Source organism: Haemorhous mexicanus, chromosome 1 (assembly GCF_027477595.1).
Source record: "Haemorhous mexicanus isolate bHaeMex1 chromosome 1, bHaeMex1.pri, whole genome shotgun sequence".
Classification (NCBI taxonomy): Eukaryota; Metazoa; Chordata; class Aves; order Passeriformes; family Fringillidae; genus Haemorhous; species Haemorhous mexicanus.
Window position 1 is genome coordinate 147,979,505 of NC_082341.1, and position 22,681 is coordinate 148,002,185.

The 22,681-nt window shown below is 44.2% G+C and overlaps 1 long non-coding RNA gene across 14 annotated transcripts in view; it reads left to right on the forward strand.

Moving 5' to 3' along the window:
• Window positions 1-22,681, forward strand: part of LOC132337933 (uncharacterized) — a 131,086-nt gene that overhangs the window by 17,324 nt on the left and 91,081 nt on the right. For 13 of the 14 annotated variants that reach the window (XR_009489309.1, XR_009489303.1, XR_009489300.1 and 10 more), the window contains exon 2: window positions 20,716-21,086. This is a non-coding gene — a long non-coding RNA (uncharacterized LOC132337933). Of the gene's footprint in view, window positions 1-679; window positions 751-20,715; window positions 21,087-22,681 lie in introns of those variants that run through there. The other variant, XR_009489302.1, reaches the window with a different exon arrangement.

The following is a 22,681-nucleotide window of genomic DNA, read 5'->3' on the forward strand; positions in this document are numbered from 1 at the left end:
TTGCAAAATGAGGCATTGTTAACAGATAATGTGGCTGTTCCAGGGTAGATTTCCCTCTGCAGAATATCGGAGTCCCTTTGCACCAATTAATTTTACTAGATCCTTTGCACACAGCAGAAATACTGTTCACAGGGTGTGATTTTAGACATGAAAGTGTAGTTTTTAGCTTACTTGTTGTCCCACAGGACATCAACATCCGTCAGTGAAGCTTGGACCGACCTCCATATAGTAAATTCAGTCTTCAAAGGCAGTTGTCTTCAGTTATTAATCTTAAACCTATTTTTTAAGGAGGAGGATATTTAGATGGAATCTCAGTTGTTGATATTCAGTCTTTTGTGCTAAACTGTTTATCTGCCTCATGCAGGTCATCCTAAGAGGTGAGGTGGACAGGAGGGAGGAATGTGATGTGCCTCCAGGCTAGGGAGGTGTGAAGCTCAGCTTCGAAGGGGTTTGTGGAAACTTTGAAAACTACACTAGGAGTCAGTGCCTTCCTCTAGACCAAGCAGAACAGAAATAGCCTTAAGCAAAAAGAGAAGAAAAAAAAAATTAGGTAAGAGGCTCCACCTCTTCTTCATGCTTCCTCCTGCCTTTACTAATCTTTATTTCTGGTTTTCAGACTTAAAATCATTCCTGTAGTAGCCTGGAAGAGGGTTCATGCTTTTGTAACTTCTCCCCATACAGGTCTATAAGGGAAGAAAATTTCTTTGCTACTTTTTCACTGTGTTTCATTCATGAGAGAGGCAAGAGAAGGTAAGAGGTGTTTCTCACCTGACATCTCAAGCTTGAGTCCCTTTACAGTGCCTTTCTGGTGTGAGTGCAGGTAGCACAAGCAGGGACCTCACAGGAGTGTGACAGCCTGGGAATTCAGTGATTTTGGAGTGGACCTGGATGAAGGTCTCTCAGGTTTTTCTGTACTCTGTAGACCTCATCCTTTGGACAGGCAGCTGAACCCCAAAGCACTTGGTTATACAGGTCACTGTGGTAGTGCTGGGGCCCCACTCCCTGGCCTTCCCTGCCAATCCGTTCAAGTCCAAGAACATAAGGATTTATTGTTTTTGTTATTCCACCTAATCTCTGTACAGAGGCTCTGTTTAATGTCTTACCCTTGTTTGAAATGTGGAATTCATGTGCTGCTATTATTATCCCAACACAAAGGGGCCACAAAACTTTTCTGGTTCAGCCTAGCCCAGATCACTTTGTGCTGGAGATCAGGGCTGAGGGATGGGGCTGCCCTGGCTACATCCTCTGCAAAATAATGTTTTTCCCCTTATTCTGCAGCTACAGAGCCTGTTCCTCTAAAAACTGTGAGTAAGGTGGGAGGGTGCACAGGTTGCTTTTGGGGGCCTTGTTACCTGAGGAATCTTTAATCAGCAGTGATACAGAAAGTGCAGAGGAGATATAAAGTAGTTTTCCTAGCCAGAAACCTCACATGTAGCCCCACCTTGCTTCTGGATTCCTGCCCAGCAAACTCTAACCCATCCCAGGAGCTAAACTGGGTCATTTCCAGAATTTTCTTGTAATCTTCTTGTTACCTTCTTGTGACAGACAAATGACTGCCACCTCTCTAAAGTCGCAGCCCTGCACCTCCTGGGAAGAACCTGGCAGCCAGCTGTCCCCTGTGCTATGGATATCATCACATTTATTTATTATAACCCCCTTGGGCTGTGCCTGTGCTGCAGCTGGTCACGGGGCTGTGCTGGCTTTGCCAGTGCTGAGCATTGTCACAGGCACGTGGTCCTGGGGTGCAGCCTCCCTCCCTCCAGCCCCTGCTCTGTTGGGGAGGGAAAGGAAAAATCCCCTGAATTCTTCCCCACTGACTGCAAAGGGCAGTTGTTTCATGGGATTTTGGGCAGAGGGAGCCCAAAAAGGATAGGCTGTTCTGAATCTGGGCTATGAGGCTGCACCGGATGAGTCACGGGGAGAGAAATAAAAAATCTCTGAGTCATAATCCCTGATACTACAGAGCAGATTTGCTCTGAGTTGTTTTCGTGTTCCTGTGTGCTGACTAATGTGCAGAGAAGCAGTGAGAGCCCTTTCTCTGATCTTTCAGCCATGAAAAAGGCAACCCCATGTCCCCCTCCTTGCCCCCATGACTTACCCAAGCCTGGAATCCCACTGCTTCCCAGAGAGCTGAGCAGGACTCACTCTCCTCAAAACCCCCCAAATTCCAGTGGCAGCAGGATGGCCTCTGGTGCTTCCCCAGCTGAGGGGACATGCCAGGGCAAGACCCTGTGCCAACACCTGTTTGTGCCCCTGCAGCTCTGTCACCACTGGCAGCAGGGGGACAACCTTGAAGTGCCTCATCTTGCAGTGGACACCTGCTCTTTAAAAATCTCAAAGTGATTTATGAAGGGGGTTCAGCATGGTGGCAGCCACCCAGCACCTACAGTTCAGTGATGAAAATACACTGAAGTGAAGTGAACTAGCTGCCATCTCCCTGGATATATTCCTACTGCCTACCTGAGTCTAATACCCCAAGAAACTTGAAATTTATGTATTTTTAGAGGACATGTCAATTTTGCCTTTTTATTCTGTCAAGCAGCTCTCACTGTACTTTTGGAATCAGATGGCACCATGATTCCTCCTGTCTTAATTTTTATTAGATCTCCCCAAAAGACATGTATAAAATCAATATTCATTTAATAAAATATACCTGGCCCTAGCCATTTTCTTGCGCTATACTGGGGCCAAGGATAGAGTATTAAACCAAGTCCCTGGGACTGGTCTTCAGCAGTGGCTGCAGCATTAGGAGGCATAAGACACCCTCAAAAATGTGGTTGAGAGGCTGCAGGGGATCAGGCTATGAAGTGACACAGTGGATTCCCCCAAGAAACGGCAGCTTCCTCCTTGGGAGCCAAGTTTTGGCTGTCTTGTTATTCTAAGTGATTAAGTTAATTTCCTGGATGTGGAAACTGATTGACATTTTTTATGTTATATTACTGATATAAACTGCTAGTTTAGACTCTGTATGATTTTAAAAATATTTTTTAATATTTTCTTTGCTTAATGAGTGTAGAGTTGAAAATTGGATGCACAGCTTACACACAGAAAAGTGATGTGAGAGATCGTAATTTCAGTGTCTGTTGGAATATGAGGCTGTTCTTTTTCCTTACAATGTTCTTAATTTTTCATTGTCACAGGTATTGATGATAGGGTCTCTCCCCAGAGAAGAGCTGGTAGGATCCTCATCCAGGAGTGGCAGCTGAGAGCTCCTAGTGTTGGATCTGAGTTCCACTTCCTTGGGTTTTGTATACCTTAAACTGCTCAGATAGAGTGACACTCTTCATTGTGTAGTTCCTAAATTGTTTTGTTTGGGTTTTATTCCTCGTCTGTAAGGCTGTATTTTGTTTCCCTGATTGTATTTGCAGCCTCTCTGCAGGAAAAGAGTAGGCAGCATTTTGGAGGGCAGTGCACAATCAGGTGATGCAGATATCACTTTTGGGAGGTTATACTATCCACTCCCCTGTTGCTGGGTACCACCCTTCTGCTGTGCAGCCCAAAGCAGGAAAAAAGTTAAAATTCTTCAACAGAAAAAAACCCCTTTTTTCTGTTTTTTCTTCCCCACTGCCTCCTTAGTACTCCTTCCAAATGGATTGCATTTCCTCAGCAGAACTACAGAGGTTGTGGCTGTGGGTGTATTCTGAACTTTAATTTATTTTTCATCATTTCACAGGCTCCTGGGACATCTTAAGTATGGGTCAAGCCAAGGCAAACATGAGATGTCTTGTTTGCTTGTCTGTAGAAAGGACCTGGTATGCCTTTGGGTGTGAGGATAGGGAATTTGCTAGTTTAGGTATGGATTATTTTTTTTTTCTTTTTTTGCGCTTATGAGTTTTAAGGTGGAAAGGAAGTCTTTGTATGTTAAAATGAAATTTTTATTTTTTAAATACTACAGCATTTCTGTATATGCAAAGTCTTCACTGACTTGATATTTAATTCTTTATCTTTCTTAGACACATTACCTGTAGCGATGCAGATGTTGGAGTAAGTGCTGTTACACTGCAGTGCTAGCCTAGAATGCAGATAGACATTTTCCAAACCAAATCCAGCACATGATCCAACACAGGATCGTGCCCCCAGCCTGTCTGGTTGGTGCCTTGGGTTGCAGCCTCAGCACGCCTTGCCGGCTGTGACCTGTGATGTTGTGATGGTAGCAACCCCTGCCTTATTAGCAGGCAGGGAGGGTGGTAATGTTTTAAATAAATATCCATCCAGCTGAGCCTGGTCAGGCGTCTGAAATGGGAAGTGGATTCCCTTTGCAAACATCCCCATCCTTTATAGAAAATCTCAATGAAATGGGGATACTAATTAAATTCACGCCCTCCTGCCATGTCGAAGGGCAAAGACGAGTGTGTTAAAGCAGGTGACAGAATCCCAACAGCTTTACTGGAGGAGGGAGCACATCACTGCTGCTAGGCTTTGATAGAATGAGGGCAAACCTCTCTAAGATGCTGATGTTTCTGCTTTGTCTTATATTTGCATATTTCCTGTGCTTTCACAGGGCTCCTCGCTTGCAATTGGTTATCCAAGCACTAAGTAATCCTCAGCACTGTGGAGCTGTCACTGGCTGTAGTTTCTTATCTTGAAGGATGTGAGGGCCTCCTGGTAGATGAGGTTTTGTTGAAGGTGGAGCTTCTCCAAGAGATTGGACCACCTCCACTTGGGACAGCCCAGCTGTGCACAGCAAGTCCTGTCTAAACTCAGACTCCAGAGTAAATTTGGGTGCTATGTGAATCTGGATTAAAAGCAGAACTCCTGATTATTCCTGACCAGCTGCAGCTGAAGCATTTTAGGGGATGGTATCCTGTGGTTTATTGTAATGGGGTGGCTTGAGGTTTGTCTCCAGCTGGCTGCCCCTGAGCTTCCTGCAGGCTGGAGCACCTGTGCTCAGGTTTTCCCCTATATCTTCAGTGCCAGAGAGACAGTTCATCTTAGGTGGAGGCAGTGGTGCAGCTGTGTCTGTGTACAGACAGGCTTTCTCATTCACTTGGCTGAGAGTATGAAGGCAGACTGGGGTTCTAAATTTTCTGGGGAGCCTATGGGACTCCTCAGCAAATGAGCATGGAGAGCCCTCCCTGCCTTGGAGGGAGCTGGGGCTGCCCTGGCTGATACAAACCCACTGGTCTCATGAACACCCTTGCAGCTCCCAGTCAGACCTTACATTAGAAGGCACTGGAGTACAAGAAATAAATCCATGTGTGTCCTGGTAGCTGTATCAGAGCCACTGGGGTGTCTAGGAGGAAATGGTGTCACATGTTGGCAAGGCAGCAGCTGCATTTGCTGCCTTAGCTGAGATCTGGTCATTGAAAGTCTGCAGCTGAAAGGCTGAACTATGAATCTTGGACTTGAAAGTAATTTTTGTCTAAACACAGGGATCTGAAAGTTGGAGACCTATCAAAGGTACAGGCAAAGTATCTGAGTACCTTTGAAAACAAATGGCTTAGAAGAACACTGTGCAGTAATCTCCAAAGACAGCCCAAACAAATACTGGAAGTATTTAGGGAATAGGAAGCTAGAATGTCTGGATTAGCAGAGGGACTTCAGAGCAGTGGGATGGAGATGCACTGGGACATAGTAAGGATAACATCTCTCTATATACATTGAGAAGATACTGGATTTACTGCAGCATGCATCTGAAGGGCTTTCAGGAGTGGACAGGGGCAGTGGAGCCCTGCTCGTGGTGACCAAAATAACAAAAATCAGTGGAAAGCTCTGGGAGTTCTTGTCCTTGGAGGAGTGGGGTTGTAATCATGAAGGTCTCTTCCGTAGCCTCATGAGCAGCCAAGGCATATAATCTCATTAGCAAATTTACCAAGCTGCATCTTAAGACTGATTGGGCTGCCTGCCCCGTGACTGCTGAAAGGCATCCAGAGCTTGGAAGGGCCAGGGACCTTTGTGCTGCAGCCTGAAGTCATTCATAGCCAGCTGATGCTGATTTGTTCTTGTGTCAGTGCTGTCCTTAGCTTAAATCCCTGTTTCCATGATGCAGACAGCATACCTCATACATTTACAAACCCCCTGAACTGCCCAGGTCTGACACAGGCAGCTCACTCACTCTGTCCTCTCCTCTAAGAAGGGTTTGTCATTCCCCTCCTGCTTCTAACAGCTGGGTCCTCTACCAGGCTCTGTTCAAACACATCCTGCTTGGACATGAGCTCCCAGGGAGGATGTAGCACCTTGGAGCCAAGGTCTCCTGCTCCTGCTGGGGCAGCCTGACATCTTTAGGTCTCCCAGAAATACTTTGTCCACCAGCTGCCAGCAGAGCCTCATTGCCCTTGAAACCCTGCATGCTGACGTACCTGTTTACCTGCACTCACCTGCAGAGAGAGGTGGAATTTCTAATGAGACCAGCCTTAGCTAAAATCAACCTTCACCTAGCTCTGGTTCTAAGCCCCAAGCTTGGTGGCTGTGGGAAAGGCAGTACTTAAAAGGACCAACAATGAAAACTGTTTAATTTTCATGATTTTGTCTTCTTTAGCAGGATTGTTCATCAATGTCATAATGTCATAGAATCCTAGAATGGTTTTGGTTGGAAGGGACCAGGGACCTGTAAAGCTCGTCCTGTGAAGTCCATCCCCCTGTTGCCAGGGACATCTTCAACTCTATCGTTGCTCAAATGTTTCCAGGGATGGGGTATCCACAATTTCTCTGAGCAACCTTTTCTAGTGCTTCAACACTTTCTGGGGAACCTGTTACAGTGTTAAGCATCTTCATTCTAAAAAAACTTCTTCCTTTAATCTATATCAACACTCTTTCAGGTTAAAGTCATTGCCATTTGTCCTGTCTTAACAGGCCCTGCATAAAAGTTTGTCCCCAAAAGAAATCATAAGTGGTATAAAAGCCCCAATATATGTTATACAAAATACATGTAATATAACAGCTTATTTATTTATGGTGGAGCTCTTGTCAGCGATGACTAAGAAGATGCCATTGTAATTCTGTGATGGTTTTATTCATAATAGACTTTCTGCTCCTAAGCTGAAATTTTTACTTCAAATTTTCTGCAGATTTTGAGTGCTTCAGTTCTTTGTTTAAACTAGTTGTGTCTTCTTAAATGGAGTCACAGGAGCTGGACTGAAACATCAAAGCTTTTAGGCAGTGTCATGGTTCATTTGGCTTTCCAGGGTGCTCCTCAGCACTGTGGGTTTTTTGCAGCTCCAGCTCTAATGCACTCAAGTCAGGACTAGACCCTGCCGTGGAGGGTCAGAGAAGCTTTTTGCAGTGTTGCAGTTTGCAGTAGGCATTACTCTGCCATAGATGAGGGATTTATCTGTCCAGTTGTACTTGTGACTGTAGTTTGAGGCCCATCACACTGACTGGCCCTGAGGATTGAACTGTCAGTGCAGAGCAGTTGCTGACAGGGGCCCTTGCTTTCCATGATTCATTTCATCTATGTGGAAGGAAAGGGGAAACAAAAAGGGAAAAGCCAGCAAAAACAAAAGCAGAATTTCTGCTGCAGCCGTTTGAAACAATGAATGAACCATGATGCGATATTTTGGGTATTTGTTTAATTTTCCCCCTCATTTCCTCATCCAACTTTTGTTAACAGTCTTGGAGGTGGGAAGGTCCCCTGTGAAGATCTGGTGCCTCGTCCTGAATCCAGACATCCTATCCCCCATTGGCTAGAGTGGTGGGGCAAAACCACAAGAATAGACATATCTGAGATTAAAAAAAAAAAAAAAAAGTTTCTATATCTATCTGGAAGTAAGTGGTTGGTTTAAGCACTGGCCTTGTGGTACAGTGGACCTCTGGAGGTTGTAGCAGGTGATCTCCCAGTGATGCAACGCCCGTGGCAGATGTTGTCATCTCTGCTGCTTGCCCTGCATCCTGGAGGCTGCTGTGCTTGCCATGGGTGACAGAAGGGGAGCTGTGTCAGCTTCTCAGCTGCTACCAGTCAAAGCTGAGGAATTAGTTTAAACTGTTGATTTAATTAAGCTGGAGAACGCAGCAAATAGTTTGTGCATGCCAGTAATGGGTGCCAGCAGGAGTGTCCTCTCACTCCTGCCAACTGCATGCTCTGCTCTTCAGAACATCTGAGAACCGGATGCTGACTAAGGATGGTGGTTGGGTTTGATCCCCTCTGGTGATTTTTGTGTCATCATGTTTTAAAAAAACATCCCTTTCACTGGGAGGCTCATCACATGGTCTTTGAAGGGTTCAGTTCTTCAGAGTTATTCCTAGTGCCTTTAGATAGACAGAGCTGTGATCTTTAGGTATTGTGCCTGATGTGCCTCAGGCCATCCTAATGAGGAGGACTACATTAGTGCAAAGGGACCCGTTGAAATAGTATACAATAAACTATCACAGGCTTCTGGGCTTCCTGCTTGAGGGCTTGGATTTAGAAGGCAGTTTCACAGAGGTTCCTTTCTTAGGGCATGTGGAGAAGGAGAGTGGCAGGAAATGGTGACATTAAGGCAGTTGAGGATCACAGATTCTCTCATCCCCCAGTACCCCACAAATGGGGCTGTTTGTAGCCCTTCATTATGCTGTGTTAGGGTCGGGAGAGAACAGACTCCTTTTATCCTTCCCAATCCCTGCGTGGCCTTCAATGATTTTATGCTCTTGTGAGTGTTCGTGAGAAGACAGGGAGATTGGATGACCTCATATCATCTTGGGTGCATTGATGCACATCTCTACAAATGGAACTGCTCAGTTCAAGGAAAATAATTTTCCCTTGGTTTCAGGTCCTTACTATAGTGGTGTTTCTGGTACATGAACTGCATGGGGCAGCATGTGGCAGCTGTGCATGTTTCCAAATGTAGCTGAGAGTAGTTAGACCTCCTCAAATAAAGTTAAAGTGTTCTCAGAGTTGATGCAGATACTTAGCTTTTGCTTGCAAGAAGCAGTTTGCATCCAGCTTGAGTAGCCAGGTGGACTAGGGTTGGCAGCTGTGTGAGGAAATGCAGCCTTGACAGGAGGGTGAGTTCTTAGACAGATTTGCCCTGTGTGTGAGAACAACAGCTACCAGTTAAGTGGGCTTTGTAAACTCAAGGCCAGAACTTTGGTGTGGGTCTGGAAAGAGCAGGCTGGCTTTGGCAGGTTTGGATATCAACATGATGCATTTCCTGGTGGTAGGTGGTGGGAAAATCCACGTCTGCTGTGCAAAGAACACTCTTTCCTTGGAAAAGTATTTACTGAGATAGCGATGATGGACAAGTCTCTCATGGTAAACGTGACTTCACAGATCGTGTCTTCAGCCTCATGGAAAAATTAGAAAAGGTATCTAACACAGGTCCGGAGGTTTGAAGGTAATGTGTTCTAAAAATAAATATTAGGAATTATTCTTGATCTTGGGCCAGGTGGTTTCAAGATCAAAATCAAGGCCAAGGCACTTCAGGTTAGGTTTTCAGGTCATTTTTATTGGCTTTGTTAATTCATGCTGCTTATGAGGTAGGAAAAAAAGGTAATATCTAGAAAGATCTTGCCACTTTCTTCCTGAAAAAATGCTTGTAAGGTTTTCTTACTTTTCTGCCAGATACACCAGTCTGCTTTGATACACCAGTTTATTCATTGGAAAAAAATAGTTTTTGGTGCTTTTTGTGTAATCAAGAGTCTTGTGACATTGTTGACATTGTTTTGGTGTGGTGACATATATATGACAATGTGTAATTGAATTTAAAGGGTTGTAGGAGGACTTTAAAAGATAAGTAGCAAAATAAATTAAGAAATTAGAAATTGCCATTAATGTGACCCCAGATAGGCAGACCAAAAACATAGCAAATCAATAGCTGTAATAATTTCTTCCTGGGTTTTCTGACAGCTTAATGGCAAGCTCCAGCACTTCTGATACCTTGGAATTCTATCCTGCTGGATGGCAGAGCTGCCTTGAGCACATCAGCTGGAGCCACCTTGGCCCTGGGGAGAATGTGGAAGAGACCAAAACCCAGTTATAACCAGGCCTGCACATCCTGATCCAGCACAGGAGGCAGTGAGAGCATTTTGATGGAACCAAGATCAGATTTGGCTCTAAACATTCTTTTGGTGGTGGCTTCTGGTGTGTTCTTCTCAGGCTGATGATTTCCTCTCTGAATTTCCCAGATTTTTGTTGCTTGCTCTCAGGTCCTGAGTCTGTTATGCTTTGCTCCCAGGCTGGAGAGCCAGGGAATTGGAGGTGAGAAAACCACTGGAGCTTTTTGACATGCTGGTGCTGTTCCCTGGTGCCCCTTTTTGGGAAGGGAGCATCAGCCCCCTGCCTGAGACAGATGGGCTATTGCTTCCCCCAGCGTGGAGCCAGCCTCTGGAGGGGTGGATGGGGCTGAACCCTTCAGGAACCACTGGGGATGGGAAGAAGTTCTCTTTTCCTAGGAGAACCTGTTCTGATCCCCCTATCACTGGGGATGGCTTTGGGCATGGGGTCCCCCTCTCCTTGGCTTACTGTCCTAGAAGGACATAACTCTGGTCCTGGGAGCAGCTGGAGCGAGCAGCCATGGTGAGGCTTGTTTTCCCAAGATAATGTCCTATTGGGAAGGCAGCTCGGCAGATGTAGGTGAAAGGTGATGCTGACACTGCCCAGGTTGGCTGCCACTCTCCAGGCTGAGTCCTCAGCTTTTTATATCCTTGCTGCATCACACTGCAGCTGCCACCCTCCTCCCTGCACTGAGGATCAGCGGGCAGGGGATCTGAGCACAGTGTCAGCTGCAGGAGCAGTGCCATACACCGCAGTGTTACCGCAGGCTTGCATCAGCCACAGACGTGTCTGACCTGATAGCCCGACTCCCAAATAACCAGTCTTGGGTCAGAGGAGGGCAGGAGTGTCATCTTCTTGAGAAAAAAAAGAGATTAAATTTAATCTCCTATAACATTTTTAATTATTGTTGCTGTTTTTTAGCCCTGAATCATGAAGTTTATTTGTCAGTATGCCACTTCCTATTATGCTCTTGATGTGTTTGTTATGATACTCTTGATGTGTTTCAGTGTCCTCTCCCTCCTCATTTTCTTATTCTTTAACCTTGGAGCGAGCTTCTTTACCAACTTTATTCTGCATTCTGATTATCTGCTGTGAGTACCAGCTCTGCACTTGCCATCCTAAGTAAATGGGAAAAGGGTCTGGAAAGGGCACTCATTTCTGCTGCAGCATCATCCCCTGGAGAATTGAATTCAGTGTAGGAAGGAGACTGGTGAAAAAGATGTCTTAATGAGCAGTCAGTCTTCAGAAAGAAGTTATTTCAGGTATTTCAGCCAAATAGCTCTGAGGACTTACAAACTGGGACAAACAGTATCTTCACCTATGCAAAGCTAGTGTCACTCTCAATGATCTCTCTCCATTCTTTGTGATAAAAGATGGACATGAAATCAGATCTTCTGTCTCTGGAGCAGATTATGCCCATGACAGAGAAGTCCTGACTCCACTGGAGGGAAAGGCAGAAGTGGGACTGTTTGCTCCCAGCAAGGATAAATCAGATGCTTAAGAAAGGCTGGGCTTCTCCCAAGCAGCTCTTGGGAAGGAGAGACATAAGCTCAGGCAGCAGCTTCTCACATGAGTGCAGTGCTAGGTGGATCTGCTGTTGGTGGTAAGGGTTAGCACAGCAGGGAGGAGATATTTCTGACTTCACCTCTGGGTTTGGTAGACTTTTTGATGGGCCTTCCTTCTGCCAGGAGGCTGTGTGAGGCCCTTGGCTGAGTCTTGCCAGTGGAGCCATGGAATTGGTGTACAGTCACTGCAGCAGGACCAGTTGTACAGACTCCAGATTTTCCCTCCCTACTTAGTGAGTTTAAGTTGATGTTTAAACTGCTTCATCGGACCCTAGGGTTTTTAAATTTTTTTTTTTTTTAAGCACTCAAAGAGCACTCACCTGCATTGCTGCTTTTGGAGGGGTGGCAGTGTTGCCCTCAGTGGGGCTGTGGCAGAGTAGAGAGGACAGAAGTGCCAAACCATGGGCTGTGTGCATGGAGAACCCTGCACCCTCCAGGGCAGCATCATCCCTGCAAAAGAGAAGAGGTCTTTTGGACTTAAAACATTGATGAATGTGACTCTGAGCAACTTGATGGAGTTGAAGATGTCCCTGCTCATTTGGGGGGTTACACTAGGTGACCTTTAAAGGTCCCTTCCAACCCAAACCATTCATTGAATCTCTGATTCTCTGACTGTAAGTTCTCCCGAGTCTCACAGGCTTTGTATGTAAATACACTATTTAACTGCATTCTCTATAGCCAGTGGTATGTGGCTAGGAATTCCTTTGATGCCTTTAGATGCTAATGTAGTGATAAAACAATCCCTTCTTTTTCCCTTGTTTTTCTCACAACATGTAAGCTCTTCAGAAAATCATGTCATTAAGTATTAAAGAGCCTAGAAGTGATTAAAATAAAAATATTGTTAGCAATAAATGAGTGAGAAGAGGTGCAATACTTTGTCAGTCTTGGGATAAAAATTTAGAAATATCCAGGATATAGGAAGGCTAGTTGAATTTGTGAGCACATTCAGGAATCAAAATAATGGGGATTATTTTATATAATAATATATACATTATTTTATATAATAATATATAACCTCTGTCCTGGGGAGGTTATTTATCCATGCAGCTGAGCTGGACCCTGGCTGATGCCTTGTTTGTGTGAGATGCAGGGTTGGTGGGAGGCAGCTTCAGGGTGAGGAGCAAACAGCTGATTCCCTGCAGCTCTGTGCTTGTTTTGCAAACGTGGAGAGGGTTGTACAGGAGCCAGACGTTTTCAGACGTCTTGTTTTTTGTGTTTCTGTTTTCTTCCTCTTGAGGTGGCTGCAATAATATTCACTAAGGATGGAGGTGAAAGTAGAGTGGTAGGGAAAGAGACTTGGTAGGACTGAATTGTTTTTGTTTAGCAGAATTAAAACTAAATTGGTGCATGGTCAGGAGTCTCTGTGAGTATAAGACAGTGAGCAAAACATCTGTTCACAAACACATGGGATGGGTCAGGTAGAGCTGGAGTGCTGTCCCTGATAGGAATCCTTGCATCAGCAGAAAAAAGATTTACTCTTGGATATCAACAGAAAAATGAGTCCTGGCCTGTAACTTTATAGTGTAACTGTGTGATGCAATAAATAGAACCTTTCCATGCTGATTTAATTAAACCAATGCAACATCTATGTTTAGATGAAGCCAAGTCTTACACTGTTACAAAATCTTTTCTAATAATAGTATTTTTTTCACTTCATGAAGGTCCTGATCACTGAGCTGCGTGTTAAAGCTGCCTGGAACAGCAGGGCAGGCATTTATTTGGATCTGACAAGTCAGAATGAGTCAGGATCATGCTGTGGGCTTTAGATTAATGGCAAACACTTTGTTATTATTTACTGAATATTGAACATGTGCTCTTGATAAGAAGGACCTTTCAAAAAAGTAACAGGAAGACAGAGCCCAATGTACCAAAATGTTTCTGTGCTGGTATTCCCAGTGCTGTTTTGAAATCTTCACCTCAGTTGCCTTTGCAGAGCCTTGTGCCAAACCCGGAGCACGTGAGGCTTCTCCTGGGCTCCACGGGGATGCTTGGACCTCAAGCCAAGTGTGACAGTGCACAAGGAAAGTCATTACCACTGGGCTTCTGTCCTGCTCTTGCAGGAGGAGGCAGCCACCATGGATTCAGCTTTTAAAGGAGCCAGATATTAAGCTGGAAATGCATCAGTCCTGCAAGGGGTGACTTAAGCTCATTAAAAAATGTCTTTTTCCTTCTTGGCCTTTACCCCTTTGCTGCTTCTCAGCAGGTTTGTGCTGATTTGCTTTGCCCACAGTAAATACTCCCAGCAAGAGCAGAGTGTGGTTTCCTTTGGATTGAGGAGTTGAGCTCCAGAGGGATGCAGATAAGGGCTCAGGAATGTCCCCTTTTGGCCAGCTAATCAGTTTGGTGTTCGTGGGGCTGGCATGGTGTTGATCCAGTGCCGCAGGGATAAAATTTCACCAGCACTGGAGCCATTGGCTCAGTTTGTCCCACCAGTGCCTTCTGAGGACCCAGCCCATCATCCCAACTCTGCCTTTTTGGAGCTGAAGCAGGGGCAGCATAGATGGCATAAGTAAGGACAATGATGGCATAAATGGGGACAATTGTGGATCCATTTTAATAGAGGGATTTCAGAAGGCTGCACTGGTGGGGGGGTTGATGAAAGCAAATGTCAACTGCGACCAACATGCCTGGAGTTGGTTGGTTTCATCTTTGAAAAGCAAGAAGCTGGTGTCTTCTGTGATGGTTTTTTTCTTTTTTTTTTCTTTTTTTTTTAATAGCATCCAATTAATCTCTATTAGCAACTTTTATAATTTTAGCGCAACTCCTTTGCTCCTGGAGCAATGTAGTCTTGTGAGAATTTCAGCATTTATTTGACTACAAAGCATGTTGTTAGCCGGCATGGTGACAGCCTAGATCCTGAAGGCTTAAAGAATAGGTCTAAGATAAAGAACTGAAAATGTAATGAGCAGGAGGATTATTTTTGAAGCTGGCATAGTGATTTTTCTTTCCTTTCATTGTAAGCTGGTGACTAAAGCTGTGGGCTGAAAATCATAAACAAAAGGTAGCAGAAAGAGTCTGCAGGGTTCAGACTGAGCCCTGCTATGGGAAGCTGGGAAGGTTCATGGTGACCAAGCCAGATACGGGAGCTGTGGGTCATTTTGGTGGAGGCACAAAGTGAGTTTGCAGCAAATTTTTCCAGTTTTCTGTGAACTGCAGAAGCGCCCAGCAAGGGAACCTGGCCCTGGGTTGTGTGTTGATATGCAGTGGAGCAGCTCTGGAGATGGAACAGCAGCTCCTGTCATTCGTGTGAGAGCACCTTGGTGCTAGACGTGGGATGGTGGGAGAGCCACTGGTGGCAGAGCTGCTGTGTGCCTGCATTAGGGGCCAGGGAAAAGAAAAAGGCTCTTGCTTGAGCCTGCTGGCAGCATGGGAGGTGAAATGGTGCTCTCCTGGGTGTGAACAGTAGGCTGGAAGGGCTCTTCCTACACCCAGGTGTGGGAAACCTGACTTTCATTTTGATGCGCAGGTCTTGACTTCCTGTGGTAGTTGAAGCTGGTGATATAGTAGATATGATTGAGAGACTATTTTAAAAATGCAAACAAACAAAAAAAGTGCAAAAATCCATTCCCTAATGCGCTTGAAGGGTTACAACTTATCTCTCTGCAAGATTAGCCTTGGGACCAGCATTTCTGAAAAACACCTTTTAAGCCAGAATGCACAGTCTCCTACTGGAGCAGGAGGCATGAAGTGCTATCCTAAAGTGCCGTCCCTTGCATTCCTGCATCCACTTCAGTGGATCTGCAGGTCTGATTTTCCCCTGATGTACATCTTGTGCCATAAGTGTTCGGCAGCTGACATCAGACTGGTCTTTTTTGCATGTCCATTACTGAGTATCCCACACTCTTGGATCAACGAGTGGTCCAGGTGGATGTTCTCCTACCCAAGGAGCCTGATTGCATCTCAGAAGGAGTTTGGTCATTGGCTTAAGCTGCAAGTGGTTCAAGGCTAAAGTGGTCTTTCTTTGTGGACTTTGTTTCTCAGTGATCTTTCAGTTTTTCTGGGTGAGGCAATCCAGTATCTCTTAAAAATCACACTCTCCAGTTCATTGTAAAAGATCTTTTTCCAAGAGAAGGATGTGTGGAATGCTGTGTTCCATATTAGAGGTGATTTTGATATCATGAAATAGAATTTCTTTTTTTTTTTTGGTACTATTACCCAAGGCGGGAAACATTCATGTCTTGAATACTATAAAAAGGCAAGTTAATATTTATCTTACAGTTCGTTCCTTTATTCTTTTTATGTAAGAGTCTACCATTTATCAGGAGAATATCTCCCCCCACTTCTCCTTAGGGAATGTTTTCAAGATTTTTTTTCTCTTACTGTATCTGTGTCGGTGCAGATTGAGAATAAGGTTATGAAATTTTGCTTTGAAAATGGTCCAAGGTGACATTGGGTACTTAAAATGTCACATTGTGTGACATTTGATTAGGATTTTGCTTTTTGTCTTCAAAAATGGTTAAAAGAAGGGGGTTAATTGTAAAGCATCTCAGCAGTGCTTCAAATTGTAGCATCCCAGCTTGTGATCGTCATGTGGAGTGACTTTGTGAAGTCAAAAGAGCATAGTCATGACCTGCATTTTGTATGAGAACTCCAGCTGTAAATATACAGCCTGTTGGTCACTTGGCTGTTGTTCAGGTTGGTGGGCAGACCTATCCCAAATGTGGGTGAGGAGTCCTGGGTGGATGAGAGGGACACAAATTTGTGTGATGATACCTTCAATGGAATAGCTAGACTTACACTTTAAAATTACACTTTATTGTGAAACTATTACAAGAGTTCTTGGAAATGTTTTTATGTTGCACTTCATGCCTTACCAAACAGTGCATCTTTGGGCAGAATGTAGGTTGGAATTCCCAGTCTACCAGGCAATGCTTCTGTGCTTCTCTTTTTTCAACCCTCCCCTTTTTGTTGGAGTTTCCAGAAAGGAATTTATTTTTAGGATGAAAAATGGTAGTCAGGCAAGATGAGTGTTTCTTGCCTCCATCTTGTTTTCTTCACATACTCGGGCTTTGGACAGGTATGTGTCTTTGCCTGGTCACAGACTGGTGGAGCATCTGCAGTGCCCTCCCCTCATTAATTGTGTCTCAGCCATAGCTGCTTTTGCTTTATCTGGGAGCAAAAGCCCCAGCTCCGGGGACTGCCTGAGATGTTGGCCAAGCTTGTGAAGCCCTCAAAAGCAGCCAGGTTACTCCAAAAACTTGGTGTTGATGAGTGAAGAGAAAAAGGCACAGCAGCCTTTAGTTTTTTTCTTTTGTGTTTCTTTGGGAAATAATTTGTTTTGTTTATTTATCTTTTATAAGGACTTAAATATTATAAGCACATGATATACGAGATTGTTAATTGGTGTCCTGCCATAATTCCATAAAGCAAACAAGTTCATGTTTCCTCACTGATACAAAACACAAGTCCTATTGACCCAGAACTCTGTGATTTTGCCACTCTCACTTCTATGTCAGATTCATTCTATAGCTGTTTTAAAATTTCATGCCTAAGAACAGGAAGCCAATGAGAGCTTTTAGAGGTGGCTTAAGCTGATTCATCAGCTGGATGTTATTGCAGAGGACAGTCTGGGCTTGATCCTCTTCCTTCCTCCAGTGGTGGTGTTGAGACTGCTCACTAAATCAGGAGAAATGCAATCCCTTGTGGTAGCTGAAAGCAAACTGCTGCCTTTCAGGAAATACACCTGCAGTCATTTGCTGGAGAATTTGTAAAAAACCAGATTGAATTGTTTTCTTTTTTTCCCCTTTCTATTCTCTGATGGGCAACATTGACCTTGATAAGCCATCTCAGTAGCTGGAGATGTTCTTGTTCATGGAGATGTAACAAAGTCATTTTCGGATGCTCACCTTGTGTTTAGGTGGGGATTTTGGTGTTGGCAAACTGAGCACATACTGCTCACAGTGCCTGGTGGCAGGAGCAGCAGACATGAATGCCCCAATTGCATTCTTGCCCACAATAAAGTCACTGCTGAAGCTTACTGCAGTGATCCTAAGGTTTAACAGGTCCCTTACTGCGTTTAACTTACATGGCTGGGTTGTAATGAACATGTTAGAGTGTAAAAAACCCAGCCTTTTCCTTCAAATAAAACACAGGCACTGAAAACATCCCTTGTTTTTTAAAATGAGCCATTGCACTTGGGACTCTTTAACATTCAAAATTTAACAGGTGGGACTCCTTCTCTCTTCCTCCTGTATTTTTCAACTAATGAGGAACAAGTCTTTTCACTCTTTTTGTGTGTTTATTAATCATTTGGGATCTCTCTATTGCAGGGCACACTTTGCTCATTGCTGGTCTCCTACAGCTCATGCTGACAGGTTCTTGCTGCCCTTGGAGTGGAGCCGTGGCTCAGGGTGCTGCTCTTGTGTTGAGGGTGATCCCTTGTTTGCTCAGAGCTGACACGTGCTCAGCCCATGGTGTTTCTGTGTGTGAGTGATTCAACCCTTGTTGTGTACAAGTAATGGAGTAGTTCTTGTCAAGGGATGGGGAAGATGAATGTGTTTTTCAAGTGCTGGCCCATGACTTGAAAAATCTGGATGTGTTTCAGGGCTTTGCTGCCAACCTACTGCATGGCCTTCAGTGAGTTGTTAAGGGAAAGATCTCTACTGTTGGGGTTGGAGAGCACTCATGGACAGTCTGCAAGGAAGACTCTCCCTCCAGTCTGAGGGGGAAGCAGCCATGGAGTGAGCTGGAGTGATGTTCTTTCCAGCAAGTAGTGTGCTCAGTCTTAAAAATCTGGCACCTCTTAAGGGTAGAGTCCAGAGAACTGGAAAGTTGTCTTTCAGGCATGTGCTGGACACAAGGGTTTGAATTTCATCTGCCTCTCAAACAGGATAACAATGAGACAATGTCTTCTCCTTACATCAGGGGGTGAAGTTCCTCCATACCACAAAAGAAGATGCTTAAAATGAACATTAATCATCTGCTATTGGTTTATCTGTTACAGTCTGACTAACAAAGCCCATATGTTTATGTAAAAACATAACTTGTGCAAGATGCTGATCACTGAGCTCTTGCATAGCCCATGAGTCCTGCTGCCATCCTGCTGACCTTGAGGACAGATGATGGGAGTGCTGTGGGAGGTGTGGTATATGCGAGATGGGGAGAGATATAAAAGATAGAAAACAAAAAAAAAAAATTATGTTTTCGCTTGTTGGACAGTGTGGACTGCTGGGCTTGTCTCCCAGGAGAGCTGAGCAAAGTACATATTGACACATCCATGTTGGAGCCTGGAGAAAAAGCCCTGCTGGTGCATCGGGCACAGCACAGCGAGGGGCTGGGTTGGTGGGACAAGCCTCATTTCTCTGGAAACAGAGATTCATCTCATATTTTGCATGCTCATATTTTACAGGTAATTGGTTTATGGAGAAAACAGTTAGCTCGAGGATTTTGGGCAGGTGTTCTTGCTGTAGAGAAATAGGTTTAACAGGCATTTTGCATGTCATAAAGTTATCAAGAGTGGCTGAGATTGGCTGTGTAATTAGTGGGATGGGAGTTATTTTGGGAGATTCAAATCCTTTTCCAAAATGTTTTCATCAGCTCAGGGACTTGGGTCAGACCTTCCTCAGCTTCAGTTCCTTTAGCTGGGGGAGAGTTAGGCAATATTTCATTTCCTAACCCTCCCCATCACTGAGAAAACATCAGAAGCAAGGACAAGGCAATTCAGATTTCTTTTTCCACAAAATAGCAGACTTCAAGTCTGCAGACTTCCAGTTGCCTTGTACTGACCTGCTTGCTGGGTTTTGTAAAAACAAAAACATGTTGCAGGCACACCAGATTTTTGTGGGTTATGATGTTGTCCCCACAAGCCAGCTTAGCCTGGGTTGTGCTAAGGTGATGGTGCATCTTCCCTGCAAAGAAGGCAATTTTGATTCTTTTCCCAAGGGAAGAAGTAGTTTTGGTTCAAAGTAGATTTTGTACGTGAGGCAACTTAAACATGATCAAAGTCAGTGGAATTTTATTTCAAATAAACATGTGATTCTCCTAATCAACCCTTTAAAGAGAACATCTGGGAAAAAAATGTCAGGGTTTTGTACATTTAATTATTCACTTGATTTTTCCCTTTTAAATATCTGATGACGTTTCCGCTGTTTGAGGGTAGATAGGACTTTATTGACACAATTAGCAAAACAAATGATTATCACACCTTTTCCTTAGCCCTGTCCTATTTGATCTATTTGCTTGCACTTTCATTACTCCTTTTTGCTTGGTTACATTACACACAATGTTATCACCTTCCTGTGCTTCTGCAGCTAAAACAAAGTAAAAAACCCTTTTTTGGCTCTCAGCTGCTCTCTGCTGTTTTCTTTTTACAGACGAGCTAGAAAGCAATGTCAGGCAGAGTTATTTGAGTTTCCTTTCAGCACTTGCTGGGCATTATATCCGGGCCTGGCACTTGCCTGTGTTTATGCGACAGCTTTCATTTTTTAAAATAGCAAACAAAAATCCCAGCAACTCTACTCCCAGCACAATTAGTAAGATCAGATTAGAAGAATTGAAAAAACAAGCAACCAAAACCCCCCAGATCATGATGGGTTTATATACGACAAATACTACAATCTTTATGACTAATTCCTCGGGTATTTTGAGCCACTTTGCTGGGATATGTTTATTTTCTCTGAAAGCAGAGGTGGGAAGTGTGGCTCTGTCTGATCGGAGGTCACATTGGGTTGTTGTACTGAAGGGCAGAGTGTTTCTGCTATGTCACTGGTGGGTTGTGCCAGACTTTGCTGTGGGTTGCTGAAGGTGTGATTCTGATGGTGAAGAGACATTTTCCACTGAGGTCAGGAAGGCAGATGGTGCTGCTGGCCTGCTGCCTTACAACCCTTTCCATCCTTCTCTTCCCTGGTAGTGAAAATACCTCAATAGGTTTAGAAGGTGTGGAAAAAAGGAGAGGGGAGGAAAACTCTGTTCTTTCACCTGATGAAAAGAAAAATAATAGTTTTGGAAAGATCTGTTGGTTAGGTGAGAACTACTTTCAGTTGCTGGCTTGTCCTCCTCCTTTCACATCCCCTAGAACCTATGAGGCAGCTGGAGGTGGTGCTCAGGGCTGTGTCTATGGTCACTGTTACACTAATTTAAATAAATCGTGCAAATGAAAAAAAAAAAAAAAGAAAAATAAGAAAAAACCCTAAACCCTTCCTTCTGTGCAAAAGTAAATAAAGAGATTAAAGTTTGCAATCCAATTTTTTGTCCAACGTGTAAAGAGCTGTTGTGTAATGGCCTGTTCCTTTCTTCTCTCTGAAGGTGCCAAGTCCATGTGTCCCACTTGTCTGGAAGAACGTTTGGAGTCTGGCAGTCTGGTTGTTTTCGTAGCTCCAGAGGATTTTTAGGAGCATGGGGAGCATGGGATGCATCGACCTGTGGACCACAAAACCCTCTGGAGAATGTTGGCTGTGGATAAAAGCATTTGGAAGTTTCTACCATCTTTTTACCCTGGTTTTTCCTGGGTCACCCTGTGTCATTTGTGGCCCTGTCCTGAGGATTATGGCAAACAGTCACTTACTGGAATACCTCCCCATGCATCTTGAAATGAAGCCACTGCTTTACCCAGCTGGAAGATATTTTCTCTTCTCCCAGAGCTCTTCCAGTGCAGCAGCAGCACTCCTGTCCAGCAGGTATGTAAATGTTTTTCTCATTCACTGCCCAGTTTGCTTTCTTGATCTTCAGTTCAGTCTTTTTTTTTTTTTCCCTTACTAGCTTCTGCTGGAGGTAAGACCTAGCAAAGGCCCTGGTGCCATACTTGGGGGTGACTTTTCTTTGTTGGGACAGACACAGTTTGAGATGTAAGTTCTCATGGATCAGTAGTGTCAGCTTCTGAAGGTTCTGATGATCACCCATAGCCTCATACATGAGGGAAAGGATGGATCTGATGCTCTTCATTCCTCCACCTGGATCCTTCTGGACTCTTGGGCAGCTGTGTTTGTAGCCCACAGCTACCATCAGCCATGTGTGGATCAGCTTATCAGGCTTCATGGTCTCATTTCAAAAAAGATGACACAAGTGGTTTTTCTCTTCTTAGTTCAACAGAATTTCTGCTAAAGAATGTAATTTTGAGGATGACTTACCCCTTTAAAAATGAGATGCCTTTAGCTCTAAAAGTAAACTATTCCTATTCCATACAGATGTGCATAACTCAACAGCACTAGTGATAGCAACCAAATTGGCGTTGTTAGAGTCATTTACAATTAATTAGATGTTTTTGTGGAGGTGACAAGTTTTTTCCATTCTTTCTAGCAGAGAATTATTGTTTTGTGGGTATCAATTTGCTGTGAAAATAATTCTTTTTGGCACTTGTGCTGGTTTGGTCAAATGCTCAGGTGTGTTGGTGTATTGAACAGATCTCTCCTTCTTACAGGGTAGACAAAAAAATTAGCTCTTTGTCTCTAATTTTTATTTTCACCATACAAAGAGGAGGTGCTGAAGGAAAAGGGCTGAAAATGCTTTGATGTACATTTATTCTGCATTCCCCTCAGCATTTGTGAGGCATTAAAAGTTTTCTCTTCTTGCATCGTAAGCACAATTTTGCATCAAAGGAAGGAAATGAGAGGGGTAGGGTGGATAGATCATGTTCAGTGGGAAACATAGTTTCCTCACTCTTCATTTTGACCATGACTTGTAGGCCAGATGGAGATGGTAGACAGAGATTGGGGATAAAGATGTTCTTTGCTTTATCGATGAGCAAAGTCAAGTGCTTGCTGTGCTTGTAAGAGAGGCTGGAGCTAACAGCAGGGATTTGGAGCTGGAGGTGGAAGCAGCATCCTGCCAGGCTGGTGGGGATGGTCCATGCTCAAGCCCTGCGGTGTAGTCATGTGCCAAGGCAGAGCCTTCTCCAGCAGCACTGCCTGGAGCTCAGCTCAGCAGAGCCAGACCCTTTTGTGTGCTTGCATGGTCTCTGTGCTCTGCTGCGGAGACATTCCCCTGGAACCAGCTCTTCATTTGCAGATAGTTTTCCTTCCTTACCCTCAATTACCAGTTTTCCCATCACTGAAGTCATCCCTAGTGTTTTATTAACTAGCTCCTAACAACTTCTAAAGCACCTAAGAAAGACAGATCACTCGAAGTTGTTCTTTTTATCTACAATTAAAGCAAACATTGATATTTAAAATACTTTTTTTTTTTGTGGTCAGCTGTTTGATAAAGACACCAGATCTTGCTAACCAGATCTCCTCTTGTTGCTGTAAGATGTGAAAAGGTCCTTTGTCAGCAGCAC